General features: G+C 46.1%; 1 protein-coding gene across 1 annotated transcript in view; it reads left to right on the top strand.

Annotated features, from left to right (window-relative positions):
* Window positions 1–2,479: 2,479 nt before the first annotated feature.
* Window positions 2,480–9,785, top strand: part of LOC109287035 (protein shisa-6 homolog) — a 51,554-nt gene continuing 44,248 nt past the window's right edge. Inside the window, exon 1 of the mRNA XM_019501956.1 lies at window positions 2,480–2,537. The gene's annotated coding sequence lies outside the window, so the exon portion shown is untranslated. The remainder of the gene's footprint in view (window positions 2,538–9,785) is intronic.

Raw genomic sequence — 9,785 nt, 5'->3', positions numbered from 1 at the left:
AAGGAGCTCTAAGCGCCTTGTTACACATTAATTTTAGCTGGCACCTGAAGCTCATAACCCCTGGTTTGTCCACACATTAACACCTATACCTAATTTTAAGCATACTTTAGGCATCTTAAAGCATACTTTAGGCATCTTAAACCAACACCACTCCGGGGCAGGTTTATCTCCAACCCAAGTTGCCCAGCTCATGTTCCATTAATGTGTGGCCACTCTGACAAAGGACCCACCCAAGTTACAGTCCTGCAGCATCCCAGGATGCCGTGTCCCCACCCCCACCTTCCTGTTCTGTGTAGACAAACTTTCCACCCACTAACTGCCTGGGAGAAGTTATAGCACCAAACCCACTCCCCCTTCCAACCTAATGATGTGATCTTCTTATCCCCAAGGGTGCAACCCCATGCCAACAGGCTGCAGAGCACATGCCAGCTATCCAGGTTGCAGGGTACAAACAGGTCCAGGAGTAGGGTCTAGGTGGGTTGGGGAAAACATAGTAGAGGGCTGGATCAGGCCCCCATGAGCTTGGGCTTCCTTCGCAGAGTAGGAGCAGTAACTCTCCCAACAGTACATTCCTTTACCACTCCCACCTCTCAGCCACCCTGGGAAGCAAGACCAGCACCCACTCCCACGAAACACAAACTCCAAATCCCAATTTCTGAAAACATGAGACCTTATTTAATTTACTCCTCTTTATTTCTTTTTCTTTTTTACTTTTTATTTTATCCTTCAGTGGTTGACTTCCTTCATTACACCACCCTATACCCACCCCAAATTCCTTTCCACCTTCAGCGTTACTCATCCCCATCTCATTAACTCTCCACCTCCCAACTTCATGTTCTCATCCCACCCCCTCCCATCTAGAGCAGGCATAGAAGCCTGTCCTGGCTCACCAGCCCTGTAGTGACAACTCACAGCTGTAGCTCCTAGTCAGGCACCTGCTCACCAGCTCTCTAATAGCAAGTCATAGCTGTGTAGATGGGGGACAGTCAGAGAAGCTTTTTAGCCTTGAGGTGTGAGTGCTCCAAACTTGAGCTAGCACTAATACTGATCAACATTTGAGCAGCTCGAAGTGCAACATGTAGCAAGGCCCTAAGTTTGCTTTGCAAGTGTCATTTTTTACTATTTGCATAGGATTTAGTCTACCTCCCCAGGGAATCACAGACTGCATGGAAGAGGGCCCTCCCACCTTTTTGCTCAATTTCCTAATAGTGCAGGGCAGGGAAATGGTGTTCTGGAGGCCAGATTGGTTCCTGTGCATTGAGATTGAACTCTGGGACCCCACACCATCTCCGCCTGGCTGGAGCCCAATCCTGTCTGGGTGAAGGCAGCGTAGAAATCCACATTGTCCCCCCAGGGCCAGAATCAGGCTCCACACTGCTTCACCCATCTGCGATTGGGCTTTAGGAGCTCTAGTCTGCTGAGCAGGCATACACCACCCCCAGGCAGGCCTTGGACAGAAGGTTCAGGCCCCAGACCACCCTGTGTATCCACAGGGCCATGGCCCATCAAGCTCGTCACAGATCTGTGGGGAGCACTGTGGCTGGTTGACAGGGTGCTGAGGACTGGATCTGGCTGGTGGCCAAGGGTTAAGCATCCCTGGTATTGGGAATGAGAGATCCAGGTTCCCTGCTCAGCTGGAAGGTGTTTGAACCAACTTCCTAGCAAAATGCCCTAACTACCACCCCATAAGCTAGGCATTGCCAAAAGCATCCTCTACTCCTTCTATTGAAGCTAGCTCACTAAATAAGAGTGGGGCCAAGAAGACTATAAAGCAGTGGGGTTATGGCTCAGTAAGATGGTCCCAACCCTGGGAAGGCTCTGGCTTCTGTCCCTAGTAGCGTTGTTAATATTTTCTTGTTGCTTTGCAGCAAAGTGCATTTAGCATTGAATACACTAGACTGTGATTATTCTTTTAAGACTGAATTCTGTAGTTTAGATCCAGCTCCTATGGAAGTATTGCCTTTTATACATTTTGTTGGTTGATGTTCTCATTTTTCTTCTAGTGTTGCTGTTGTCAGCAATTGTAGTCAAAGAAGGAGAGTAGTTAAGGCCATTTCCAATGAAAAAAAAATAACAACAATGGTTTGACCCTGATGCTGTATTCAGTGGGAGTGGGGATGTATTACTAAAATGGCTTCATAGAGAGTTCTAGAGGTACTGGACCTCTCATAATCACACTGTTGAAGTTGAAATTCACAGCATGGTTTATTCCTGTCAAGACAAGCTTCTTACCTTGCAGATACTCCAATTTTCAGGCTCAGCAGAATGGATGCAGTTTTCCATTATCATGTTCCTCTAGCATCTGGAAGTTTAATCAAATAACATGAAAGACTTCTGCTTTCTTAAGCATTTTCTTCTCCTTTCTTTAATCATGCTGAGATTTCTTGTGAATAATGCAAACCATAATTATCATCTGCAGATCAGTGTATTCACTGAACTGTTTCTTAAAGGGATTTTTTTTCTGTGAATTTCAGATGACCAGGAGCAAAATTATAACCACCTGGTACTTAACAGTGCAACCCAGACACCTACAAATGGTAAGAGAAAATAAAGAGCAAAATTACACATGTTGTAACTTTCCTCTGACAGCCTGTTACACATACTGGCATTAAAATACATTAATGGTAATAGAATTGTTCATATGTCATTGATATATGAGTAAGTTGTTCTATTACCATTAAGTGTAGGATCATATTTCTAATAATGTACATGTTTAAATATAACGGAGTTATTCATAACTTAAATTAAATACAAGTTTTGTCTTTCCTCATGACTAGAGGCTCTGTACTCATGTCCATAACCACAATGTGCACTCACAGATGCAGATAACTGGGGGAGCAGTAATGACAAGCAAAGAAGAGTCCATCTTTGTCACCCTGGCCATTTACAAGATGAAATTGCTTATATATATATGCTATGTTAAACTAAGCATATATAATAAAGAACAACCAGGGTCTGAACTTACTAGCTGTTGGGATCACAACACATCTGAACTCAACTAAATTTGATCAGAGTCCTTCCCAAAATATCCGTACCCTCAGAGATTAAGATTCTTCAAACAGAGTGTGCTCAGGCCTTTATCTCACCTTGCCATGCTCCCTTTAGTCCCTTTCAGTTGGGTCCATGGAGCCTATAGGAACTGCAAAGGCAATATGCATAGTCCCTGAGAGATGATCAAATCAGCTTGAACCTCAAGCAAACAGGATCTGAGAGAGCTGCAGCTTCTAAAAAAGGATTGCCACACCATGCTTTTAAGTGACTCTGCCTAAAAAATCTTTGATATGGTGTCAATGGGCATTCATTCCATTCATGGGAATATCACTGAGAGGTCACAGAGGGAGGCATAAAAAGTAAAGGCAAGAAAGTGAAATGATCCAGAAAGACCACCCCTTCTCACTCTGTAAGAAAGATCACCTGTTTATAACATGTAGCTGTCAAGATTTGCTCTTTTTTGCTTTTATTGACACCCCCTTCACCAGCTGAAGGAATGAAAGGGCAACACCTAATTGTAATCACTCATCACACTTAAAGTGTAATCACACTTTAAGCCTTCACTGAATTATCCTCTAAGTCCTAGATCTGACCCCAGAGTAGATGGTTTAGGCCATTTTTCATTTCCAGGTGATATGGTAGTATAAGAGTGATGTTGTAGCTATGATGGTCTAGAAATTATGTGAGAGGCAAGGATTTCTTAGGGCAATATATCGCCAGTCCCTCATGGTCAAGGGTGATTCTTTTCCATGATTGCTTTATCTGTGAGTCCAAAGATGGCTGATGAGACTGATCCAGAATTGAGACACCCTCTTGCAACTTGGGCACGTGTTTCCATGTGGGGTGGATGGCTCCAGATTCTTGATTCTATCTGCCACATGCTGTTTCTGCCACCCTAGATTTTCCATCTTCTGTTGTTATTGTAAGAGTACAACAACAGAGTGTACTGATATCATTGCAACAGACTCTTCCTCCATTTAAGGCTGTGCTGGGTGATAGTCTCTTTTGAGTTGATGTCAATGTTTAGTTATTTCAAGTTGGCCTTGAGGAATCCTTGAAGCACTTTCTCTGCCCTCCGTTTGAGCATATGTCTTGACTGAGCTGGAGAATAAAACTTGCTTTGGGAGTCTGGAATTAGGCATCCAGATGATGTGGCCGGCCCAGCAAAGTTGATGTCAGATGATCATCACTTTAATGCTTATGGTGTTTGCTTGTGAGAGGATGCTAATGTTGCACCTGTCTTCACTGAATTTGAAGGATCTTCTGCAGGCAGTGTTGATGTTACTTCTCCAGTGATTTGAGGTGTCTCCTGTATGTTGTCCACATCAAATCTCTGTACACTAAGGTGAGGATCATGACTGCTTGATAAACCATGAGCTGGGTTTCAGAACTGATATTGCAATCTCTGAACACACATTTCCTCAAGTACCTGAAGGCTTTATTTCCACTTTTAGAAATGAAGTTTGATTTCTTTGTCAATGTCAGCCTTCTGCGAGAGATGGCTTCCAACGTACAGAAAATACTCAGTGTTCTATAAAGTCTCACCATAAATCTGAATTACCAGAGATGGAGACTGGTTACTAAGAGTTTGCTGATGGAGGACCTTAGTCTTCTGAATGTTAAGCATCAGTCCCGTTTTCTTGTATGCCTCACTTAAGGCATCAGTGATTCCCTGAAGGTCTGTTTCTGAGTGAGCATATAGTACAGTATCATCAGCGTACTGGAGCTCACTGATTAAGGTTAGGGTGGTTGTGGTTTTGGCTCAAAGTTGATTGAGATTAAACAGCTTACCATCCATTCAATAGTTTAGCTCCACTCCATCTGGAAGCTCATTGATGGTCAGATGTAGCATCACAGTGGGTGCATCTACATATGCAATTCATATACCTTAAGGTTTCTGCACATTAAAATAAGCTGCAGTAAACTGTACCCAGGAACACATCTACTGATGCGCCCTCATTGGGAGTAAATTTTCCCTCAATGGGAGCTGTTGAGTCCAGGTCTGCCCCCTTTCTCTGCTCTGTCCTGCTGCAGTAGCTGGGAGGAGCTCCAGGCTCCCACAGTGCCAGCCCCAAGCTGGTGGGGGCACAAGGGTCAAGCCTGGCATCCAGGGACTGGAAGTAGCTATCTTGGGGTGCGGGACAGTTCTCAGCTGTGTGGAGCTTGGGACTGTAGCCTAGCTCAGTGTCATTGGCTTGGGGTGATGCCCCGTGCCTGAGCATGGGGTTAAACAGTGCTGAGACTTGGGGGAGATGTAGAAGCATAAGCAGCACCAGAACGGGGTGGAGATGTGGGAGCTGAGCTGCTCTGGGACAGGAGACAGAGAGCTCCCCCTTCCCCTCAGCAAGCCAAACAAGAAGAGAGCTCAGTGACAGGACATCCCTCCAAACCAGAATCGCCAAGCTGGACTACAATCCTGAGCTCCACATTGGAAATGTAGTTCCCCTTTCCATGCCCGCCCGCCCCCCGCATACACACACCCTCTGTGGCCCACTGCTGCCTAGATTGATCAGGAGCAAATTGCTCCCAGCCACTATCTGCACATGCTCTACTGTGCAGTAGCTAATACACCATTAATCTAGTAGCTGTATTTGCTGGTACTACCAAACAGCATATTAGCCTAATTTACTGTGCAGTAAGTTGTGTGCACATGTAGACCCTGATGCTTTACTCTGTATTATGTGAGTCTAATGCTCAGTAAAGCATATTGTATAGATGCATCCAGTAAGGAATATTGAGAAAAGTGTTGGAGCAATGACACAGCCTTGCTTCACTCCTGTCTTAATTTCAAAGGGATCTGTGATAGACCCATTACTGAGAACCACTACTTGTATACCGTCATGTAGCAGGCAAAAATGGTGAAAATTTTGGTGGGCAACCATATATCAGAAGGATCTTCCACAGTGCTTCTCAGCTGACAGAGTTGAATGCTTTCATTAAGTGAAAGAAGGCTATGTAGAGGGGCTTTTGTTGTTCCTGGCATTCTTCCTGAAGCTGGCAAGTAGTGAAGATCATATCAGTTATGCTCTAAACCAGAAGTGGGCAATTATTTGGGCTGGAGGACCACTTAAGGAGTTTTGATGAGCTCTTGAGGGCCAGGGGTGAAGGATGCTGACCTGGCCTCATCCTCCCATCACAGCAGTTTAAACCACCCAGCAGGGTGGGGGCAGAGAAGGGGAGCAGGGTAGCCAGAAAGATGCAAATTGATCCTATCTGCCCTGGGCCCATCCACCCTGCTGGGGTGCTGGATGGAGTACATGGGCAGGCAGGTTGAGTTTTCATGGAGACTGGTGCAGGACCCCTGTGGGCAGGGTGCACTCAGCCAGGCAGGTGGAATGAGGCCATGGGGACACTGGGAGCAGCATCCAGGAGTGGGACAGGCAGGTAGGGCCAGGATTGCAAGGCAATGGCAGAATGAACCAGGATCCCAGAGCAGAGCTATGATCTGCTCCTTGTATGTCCCTGTGATAGGCAAGGGCTTGCCACGTCACAGGAACCAGCAGAACCAGGCATGTCACAGCAATGTGGTGGGAGCAGATTATGGCTGTGCCCCAGGCCCCAGTCCCATGCTGTCACTGCTCCATGAACCTGGTCCTGGCCCCAGTCCCACTTACTTTTCCCACTCCCAGGCACCACTTCCTTCCTGCCCCACAGCCCCATCCCAGCCATCTAGCCTAGTGCCCCTTGCCTGTGGGGGTCCCAGGCCAGTCTCCATGGCAACTCCGCCTGCCAACCCACTCTGAACTGTGCCCACAGCAGTGTGTCCAGGGCAGATGGGCCAGGCATTGGTGGCAGCAGCCAGAGTGTGAGGGTGAGAACAAGTTGCTACCACATGTACTGCTGGGAAGCCAAGTCCAGCCTTTCAATACCTTTAGTAGTCCCTCTCTGGTCACCCCATCGCCCTTCTTTTGCTATGTAAACCTGTGGTTTTATCTTAGCTTCCTACAGCCAGTTATTTCAATAGCCAAACTTGTCATGGGGAGGAGCAATATTCTTAGCCTCAGTGATGATTTCCTTATTGATCCAGAACCTTACATCATCCTATGCCTAACCAGATAGACAGATGTAACAACTGTATGGTTATCAAAGGGTACCAGCATGAGCTGTTACAATGTAAATGTTACCTCTGCATGATACTATAACAATAGAAGTACAGAAAAAATGCTTCAATTTTAACCCTGTTTCATTAACAAAGTTAAGAAGATATAGTTAACTTGTAGTGCTGACCTATGCAGAAGTAATAGTTACATCATAACAGATGGTGCACAATCCAAACCGCATCTCTGTCCTTTTTTTAACAATAGTTCAAGGTATGTTTGTTCATTCCTTCAGTCTCCTTTCCTTTCTTCTTCTATTTGGCCAGAAACTTTATTTTCCTGTTTTAGCCATATTTCATGCTCAGATTAGGGCCTCATATCCACTTCTGCTAAAATCCCTTTCCATTTATTTATCTCTTCTCTATTCATTTGAAATCTAGCAGTAGCATAATTATGGGTAGGTGACCAGGGCACAAGCTCCAAGCCCTCAATAAAGGAGAGCATAAAATGGAGGCAAAAGGAGCATATAAAACTATGGTATCTGCAGGGTTACAGGAGGATTAACCTGACTGTTGGCTTTGATACCTCCCCTCCCAACAGCATTGGGCATTTCTACACATGATAATGTTACCATGTACACATGAAGAAAATTTCCCTTCGTGCGGCTTAATGACATCATAAATTACACATATGCAAGTCTTGGGGTTTTTAAATGAGTTTGCATCATTGCCAACTAAACTACACCCCCAATGTAGTTTAGTTTGAAATATTGCAACTTGGACCATTGCAGCCGTTAGCCAGCTAACCCCCTGGCCATGGAAGAGGTGGGCAGGCTCTGCAGAAAACAAAGATCAGGCCCCTCACCACTTCTGCCTTCTACAGGTTCAAGAGGCTGGCAGGATGCTTGGGGCCATGTGGGAACAAGCTGGTTTGTCCCTGGGGATGCAAGGAGAGTCAGCAGGAAGGTGGGTCGGTGTGCTTGCAGCCAGAGAAAGCAGCAGAAATGGTGCATGGGGCACTGGAAGCCCGGGCAGGCTTGGGGAAGCTAACAGCTCACCCAGGTGGCCCTGCACCCCATGCATTGTCCCCATTGTCTTCTCTGGCCACCATCACACCCAGCCATCCTCCTGCTGCCTCTCTTCACTGCCCCAGGGACAAGACATCCCATTCCTGGGTGGCCCTAGTTGTCCTGTTGTCTGCAGAAACCTGCTGTCGGCAGAGGGGATGAGGGGCCCAATCTTTTTTTTTTTTTTTGTGGAGCTTTCCCACCTTTCCCATGTCCAGAAGGTGAGCTGATAGATTGATGGCACAGATGAATGGCCCCTGGCCATGGGAGAAGCAGGCAGGCTCCACCCCCCCAAAAAAAAGGCTTGGGCCCCTCAGCACTTCTGCTTTCATCAGGCACCTGCAGTTGCCAGGACAATAATATATATACAGTGTGGAAAAATAAAAACCACTGTTTCAATTAAAAACTCACCATTTCAATTTAGGGGGCATAGAATGCAACTCTAAGGACTAAAACCCCATAATGTGTATAAGTGTTCGTTATGTCCCCACTCCATTCCACTTTGCCAGGACTTTAAACTCTCTACCTTCATTCCAGCACCATGGGGCACAAACCCAATCAGGTGCACTCTAGTGTGTAGAATGCTGCTGCCTCAGTTGTCTCATATATAAAACGTTCCAAATGAATCACAATCCCCTCCAAACTGTGTTGGCTCCCAGTATATCCCACCATCCATGTCACAGTTATCCTTCCTGCTTCCAAAAGTGTCCATAGGTTAGTCAAGCTTCTTTAATGATTCTGGTCTTCCTTTTATCAGTTTCTGCTCCCTCTGCTGACTTTACAGTGGACTCCTCATTGATGTAAGGTTCTGGATTCTCCCCCTCCATGGAACCGACAGTGAACTTCTGTTTGGTCTGGGGGATCGTTGTAACTCAGAACACTTCCTGCGAAACCTTCTCTGTTCCAGCAGGGAGCTGCATTTCTGTCTGTACCCTGTGACACATAGGGCTTGTCTACACAGGCAACAGTCAAGATAAGTAATAGAAATCATCCAAAGGTATGAAGTCACTGACCACGTCTATACAAGACACTGACTGTACAGTAGCCCAAGACTATTTTGCAGTACCATCGTTTGGCTGAAAGCATGGAGACCTGTGCAGTCAAGGCCATTATAGGTGTTACACTTTACAACCTGATAACATGTATCAGCCTGTAACATGATACATGCGCATGGGGTTAAATCTTGTTTTGGGGCCTGATCATCTCACAATATCTAAAGCTTGATCAGTGTAGTTTAGTTAAACCAGATGTAGTTGAACCAGGTTCTGTGACTGGTTTTGTAACATCTATCATGCAAATGTGATTCAGGGGTTGTCTGCATTAAGTCTTACCTCGATCCTAGGCAAGCTGTTCGAGAAAATTATTCTGGCACACATCCAGGAGGGGCCAGCAGGGGACTGCATACTTAGGAGCAACCAACATGGGTTCATCAGTGGCAGGTCCTGTCAGACCAACCTCGTGGCCTTTTACGATCAGATCACCAGATCATTAGATGCAGGGGTAGTAGTGGACATAGTCTTCCTGGACTTCCAGAAGGCTTTTGACACTGTCTCTCACCCCGTTCTCATTAAGAAATTGGGGGGCTGTGGCGTAGACACCCACACAGTCAAATGGGTCGCCAACTGTCTGGGGGGCCGCACCCAGAGGCTGGTAGTGGATGGGTCCTTCTCAACCTGGAGGGATGTGGGCAG

This window comes from Gavialis gangeticus, unplaced genomic scaffold, assembly GCF_001723915.1.
Source record: "Gavialis gangeticus isolate Ggan-Ray unplaced genomic scaffold, GavGan_comp1, whole genome shotgun sequence".
NCBI classification, from domain to species: Eukaryota; Metazoa; Chordata; order Crocodylia; family Gavialidae; genus Gavialis; species Gavialis gangeticus.
The sequence above is the reverse complement of the archived record's forward strand: the minus strand, read 5'-3'. Positions and strand labels throughout refer to the sequence as shown.